The sequence below is a fragment of the Curcuma longa genome, chromosome 1 (genome assembly GCF_044706935.1).
Source record: "Curcuma longa cultivar G26 ecotype Majalengka, Jawa Barat chromosome 1, ITB_CL_G26_1.1, whole genome shotgun sequence".
NCBI classification, from domain to species: Eukaryota; Viridiplantae; Streptophyta; class Magnoliopsida; order Zingiberales; family Zingiberaceae; genus Curcuma; species Curcuma longa.
The window spans coordinates 6,324,005-6,329,715 of record NC_133861.1 but is presented as its reverse complement, the minus strand read 5'-3'; the positions used below and the strand labels follow the sequence as shown (position 1 = coordinate 6,329,715).

The 5,711-nt window shown below is 37.8% G+C and overlaps 1 pseudogene; it reads left to right on the top strand.

The window, feature by feature from the left end:
• The first annotated feature begins 277 nt into the window (after positions 1 to 277).
• LOC141813225 ((3S,6E)-nerolidol synthase 1-like) lies at positions 278 to 2,835 on the top strand (annotated as a pseudogene).
• The last annotated feature ends 2,876 nt before the right edge of the window (positions 2,836 to 5,711 follow it).

Sequence of the window (5,711 nt, the reverse complement as noted above, 5' to 3'; positions counted from 1 at the left end):
TAACATGAAGAATAGCAACTTTATGTACAGACGTACAGGGGCTGCATTATGAGACTGAGAAGCAACTTGGCAGTGGGGCCGTCGGTCTCCATCTCCGGATCCATTGGTGCAGATGCACAAGCACGTAGAGAAACCGGCCATCGTTCCACAGCGCTCTATAAATTTCTGGCTCCTGCTCTGCTTATCAAACACAGCGATACGATCAGCAATCCAGTCCGACAGAGCCAGAGCAAGATGTTGGCCCAGTGCTCCTCCTTCTACCCCAAGTTTCTGGCTTCTCTCCACATCAACAACACCAACCCTAGCACTACTCACATGGCGAGGCCGCTTCAGTTGCAGAAGCAACGAATCATGAAGTCCGACATCTATGAAGACCAAGTGAGTGGCCAGTACTCAAGCTAATTCTCATATTAATTGGTTCGTGGCCTGCTGGTTTAATTCTGTGCATACATGCAGTTGGAGAGTTTGTGCCTGAGGCACAGCGACCGGCTGAGCCAAGTGAGGAGGATGTTCGACCAGACAAGAGGAGAAAAGGAGACCTGCTGTTCGTAGACTCCCTTCAAAAGCTCGCCATCGACTACCATTTCGAAGAAGAGATTCAAGCCAAGATGCACTCTTTACGACCAGCGACTCACCATCTCCAATGGCGAACCCAGCAGCATCGTGGAAGTGGCCCTTTTGTTTCGGTTACTGAGACAAGCTCGATACCCCATATCGACAGGTAATCGAGGTTTATGTTGTTGTTGTATTTCATGGTGAAATATAATGGGTTTATTAATTATATTCCTTCTTCTCTATCTCTTTAGATGTGCTGCACAGGTTCCATGATGGTAGAGGAGAGTTCATGGCATCTCTCAGCAAGGAGATGAATGGACTGATGAGTCTATTTGAGGCATCGAATCTGAATACTGGTGGGGAATTAATACTCTACAGAGCCAATGAATTCAGTAGCCATCACCTCAGGTCCTACATGGCATCTTTGGGGCCAGAGTTTGCAGTGGCTATTGATCAGGTGCTGGAGGCTCCATCTCATATGACCTTGCAGAGGTTCAGAGCCAGGCAATATCTCGATAGTCACAACCGCTATCACAATTTGAATGTTCGAGAATTGGGAGAGATGGATTTCACCATGCTCCAGTCACTGCATCAAAAGGAACTAAAAGAAGTCACACGGTATAATTTTAGTTTTGGCTAATTTTTGTTAGGGCTATAAATGAGTCAAGCTCAATCAAACTTTGTGATGTTTAAATTTATTTGATAAGATAATCAAATCAAATTAAATTGAACTTAAAATGAATCAAGACATTAAAAAGTTATTCAACCTTGATTTGATTTTTTTTAAAGAGTTTTAGCTTGGTTCAAATTTTACTTGAACTTAATTTGAAATTTTTATATTTTTAAGTTTATTTAACTATATTATATATATATATATATATATATATATATATATATATATATATATATATATATATATGTGTGTGTGTGTGTGTGTGTGTGTGTGTGTGTGTGTGTGTGTATGTGTGTGTGTTCAAGCTTGTTTATATAGCTTAATGAGTTTTTAAAGTTTATTTATTTAATGACTTTATGTTGAACACCAAGTTTGCTTACAAACATTTGATTCATTTAAAGCCCTAATTATTATTTGATTGATTTATTGTTTAATTAATTATATATGTATGTGAATATAGTTGGTGGAAGAAGTCAGGGTTGGGCCAAGAGCTAGGGTTTGCTCGGGATCAATCCTTGAAGTGGTTCACTTGGACAATGACATGCCTGCCAAACCCAAAATTTTCAAGTTATAGGGTTGTTCTCTCAAAGATCATCGCATTTGTTTATCTTCTTGATGATATTTTTGATGTGGAAGGATCGATGGACGATCTCCATCTCTTTGTACAGGCCATCGAAAGGTACTTAATCATGTTTATTTCATCAACTAATGGGATTGAATTTTTATTTAGAGTGAGATAATTATTAATGACTTTTATGGCCATTGCAGATGGGATTACTCTTCAATGAATTCACTTCCCAACTACCTGAGGGCATGCTTCAAGGCATTAAATAACACAATCAATGAGATTGCCGAGATTGTGCTCAAGGAACATGGATGGAATCCAATCGAATATCTAAAGAAATCAGTATGAATTGTTGTTTTAATTTTTTGTAAAATATTTTATCTTAGTGTTTGTATTATTTGGTTAAAAGTTGATTTTATTTTGTTTTGCAGTGGATACAATTAAGTAATGCATTTTTAGTGGAAGCAAAATGGTTGTCAAAAGACCAAGTGCCTACAATGGATGACTATATGAAGATTGCCACAATTACTTGTGGTGTTCCCGCTGCCTTAATGCACATGTATTTTCTCTTAGGGCATCGTGCGAAGGATGATTTCTGTGAAGATCTCCCGAGCCTTATATCTTGTCCTGCGAGAATTCTTCGTCTTTGGGATGACTTGGGAAGTGCAAAGGTAGATAGTTTTATAATTTTCATGATTATATACATACTAATGGGAGGATAATTAATGAATTTATCGTGTATTATAATTAGGATGAAAAACAAAATGGGAGGGATGGCTCGTTGTTGGTTTGTATGATGAAGGAGAACCCACACTGGTCATTGGAAGTTGCAAAGAGAAAAGTGATGCAAATGATAGATGAAGCATGGGAGGAGCTCAACAAGGAAAGCTTCGCTTCATCGACCTCAACGTTCTCTCAAGATTTTGTGAGGGCTTGTTTGAATAGCGCTAGGATGGTGAGGGTGATGTACAACTACAACGAAGAGCATAACCTCCCCATGCTTAAGGAGTATATCAACTTATTATTGTTTAAACAAATTTAAACACCTCATATATATCTAAAATGTTCAAGGTTAGTACTTAATGCTAGTTATTAAAAATTCATTATGTATTGTATAAATGTTCCCCTTCGTTTTGTTTGGTCAATCGAATAATGTTCCAATATGTCAATTATACATCAAATTAAATTTTAGCATGTGACTATGTTAACAAATAATTTTAATTTTTAGTCTCTTTGGACATCGCGATATAAACATTAATAAATGTCTTGGATGAGTCATTTTCCAAGTCGTATAAAATATCAATAATTGTGTTGGTCGATGATGAGTTGTTTCTATATACACATGTAATATTAATAATTGTGTTGGTTTGTCTAGTCTAGTACACATTAATAATTTCATCACTATAAAATACAATAATACACATTAATTTCAAAGTTTTGTGACATAATAGGCTCATGAGAGTTCGAACTAATTAAGACCCGTGCGAGCTTCAATGGGTGAATAATTTCAAACGTTTCTCGTCTTGAACGAGGGCTTGCCATTTAAATGTGTAGCAAAAATATTGACTTAAACTTGACGTCACATGCACAATTCCGAGATTTACTTGGTATCCATCTCTTAAGGTGACTAATCCAAGGCTACTCTTAGTGATCTCCCTTCATTAGATTCTTCTCCTTTTCAGATTCCTTCCGGAGGTGAAGAAGCCTCTTACAATCTTGTGTGGGTACAGGGAGCACCAGATGATCGAACATGAGTTTTGATAATGGTCAAGAGTTCAACTTAAGTCTCTAAAGTGGACTAATAAGCTGAACTAAGTGTGCAAGTAGCACAGGGAAGTCCTATTTAAGGCTAGCCAAGGAAACCCTAGTTAGGGATGAGCAAAAATTCGGTTAAACTGAATAAACCGATCAAACCAACCGAATTTAAAAATTTGATTCGGTTATTTTTTCTTAAAAAATCAGTTAATTCGGTTCGATTTTGGTTTTAAAATTTCTTATTCGGTTAAACCGAATAAATTGAATTAATCAAAATAAAAAATAATTTATGAATTTCTAAGTTAGAAAACTTATAAATCCCTAATTAATTGGTAAATTTTTTATAATATTTAAAAATTTTGATTAATTCAATCAAAAATTAAATTAATTAATATTTTATCGGTTTGGTTTGTTCGATTTTTATTTAAAAATTCGGTCGGTTCGGTTAGTTCAAAAAAATTTGGTTCGATTCGGTTCGATTTTAATCGAATACTCAACCCTAACCCTAGTTGCAGCTAGGCAAGGAAGCCCTAGTTGCGGTTAGAAAAGGAAGATCTGATTTGGAGGACTGGGCAAGGAAGCCTTGGTTAGTATGATTGGGTAGGAAGTTTTAGCAGATCAGAGTACCAAGTAGAAAGTCTTGGCTAGTTTGAAGGACCAGACGTCCAACAGTGAAAGTTTTGGGGGTCGAGGATCAAGGTTGAGTAAAAGTCTAATGGATCTAGAGGACCAAATTGGCAAAAGGTAACTTCTCCCGAGTGGAGTGGGTGAGGATGCGTTCCTAGAAAGGAAAATAGTAGGTGTCGGTCTAACCTAAGATTTCACTAGAAATCCAAAGTCAAGACCAAACAGTTTATCAAAACTATTACTTTCCTGTTATACTTTGTTTTTGTACTAACTTGTGATGCAGGAAAGGACAAGATGGAAGTTTGTGTTTTGGATGCCCTTATCTGGATCCAAGTAAACAGATGGTCCAGGCACCCGGAAGAGATCCACGTGCTCGAACGTCAGTCGAATGGGCCAGCAAGGCGGATGAGGTGGTAGAGTCCTAGTGGTTGGGACACTTCAGTCTCCAGATGCCTGGAGAGGTTTCAAGCACCCGGATAAGGATAAGGCTTTGCGGAATCAAAGTTGATTCGACAACCTCCACATTAGCATCCAAGTGTCCAGAAGGGATATAGGCGCCCAGAAGATGCCGAGTCAGCGTCAGAAGCAGATCGACGAAATAACGTGTAGGTGCTCAGAAGGACTTCCAAGCGTCCGGATCGGTCTTTATAAGCAGCTGTGAGGGAAAACCCTAAGAACAACTTGCTACGCTACTGATAGTTTGAACTAGTTAAGACCCGTGTGAGCTTCAAGGGGTGAATAACTCTAATCATTTCTCCTTGAATGAGGACTCGTCGTTTGAATGTGTAGTAAAAATATTGACTCAAACTTGATGTCACATGCGTAACTCTGAGATTTACTTGGTATCCATCTCTTAAGTCAACTAATCCAAGGCTACTCTTAGCGATCTCCCTCCACTAGAATCTTCTTCTTTTCAGATTCCTTTCAGAGGTGGAGAAGCTTCTTACAATCTTGTTCTTACAAGAACACAACAAGAAAAATAAATACAAAAGCAAATGAAAGTAAAACAAACTTTACATATAAAATCTTTACTTTTGAAGTTTTCTTGTTGCTTTAGATAGCTTCTTGATGGTTGAAAATATAGTATCACTTCACCTCTAATCCCTCAAGATCCGACACCTTCAAATCTCCACAAAACCCCCTTTTCTAGGTTGCTTTCGGGTTGATTTCCGTCTGACAATCGATTGATTATCATCACCAATCGATTGTTATTGAATCCGACTATTTAAACCTATAGAACAGTTCATTTTTTTACCTAACCAATCGATTGATAAGTCATACCTATCAATTGCTTGCTTCTAGCTAAATTGGTTAATCGATTTTGAAGTATTCTATTCATTACTACAGTGTCACCAATTGATTGCTGAAAGCCACCAATTGATTGGTTATAGTAGCAAAAAATCTTGAACCCGACACTTTAGCAAACCCTAAGGGGGCGTTTGGTTGGGGGTTATTATTGATAACTGTTAGGTCTAAAGTATGTTCGTATTGCCCCTCGGTCCACCCTAACCTACTAGGACTTCCTGCCCAGCCGCA